Source organism: Mandrillus leucophaeus, unplaced genomic scaffold (assembly GCF_000951045.1).
Source record: "Mandrillus leucophaeus isolate KB7577 unplaced genomic scaffold, Mleu.le_1.0 Scaffold1036, whole genome shotgun sequence".
Classification (NCBI taxonomy): Eukaryota; Metazoa; Chordata; class Mammalia; order Primates; family Cercopithecidae; genus Mandrillus; species Mandrillus leucophaeus.
This window is the reverse complement of record NW_012098499.1, coordinates 818,943-819,499: the sequence shown is the minus strand read 5'-3', so window position 1 is coordinate 819,499 and position 557 is coordinate 818,943.

Below are 557 nucleotides of genomic sequence, written 5' to 3'. Positions count from 1 at the left end.
TGTCTCTGTACTCAGAGTGATTACCAAGAATTGGTAATGTCTTAAGGACGGGATAAGAATGTCTTTTGAGTATATTAATAATGATAAAATAAATATAAAGGATTTGTGTTTATATTCTAATCAAATATTCAAAATGACATAACAAAACACCTTCTCAGAAAAGCATATGTTTTAGCCAGAAAAAGAGTTTTTCTGTATTTCCTAGAAGTGAACAGGAAGAAGACAAAAAATCTCATATGTCATAGGCACTCAGAACCCATCTTGTACATCCCGAAATTGCCTAATAATAATAATAATAATAATAATTCAACAGGAATTACTACATATTTCTCCTGCTTGAAAAAATTACTTCTAGGCCCTTCTTCTTTTTTTCTTAATGTAACATAGAAAAGAATGCAGCATAAGGGATAATTTATTTTCACTCAGTTACGAAGGAAAAAGATCTCCAAATCCTATTTTAATTGAGCTAGTAGAGACAGAAAAAAAAAGAGGGGAAAAATAACAAATTAACTTCCCAAATCCAGGTAAGTCTGTCACATCAGGCTAGTTCTTCCGGA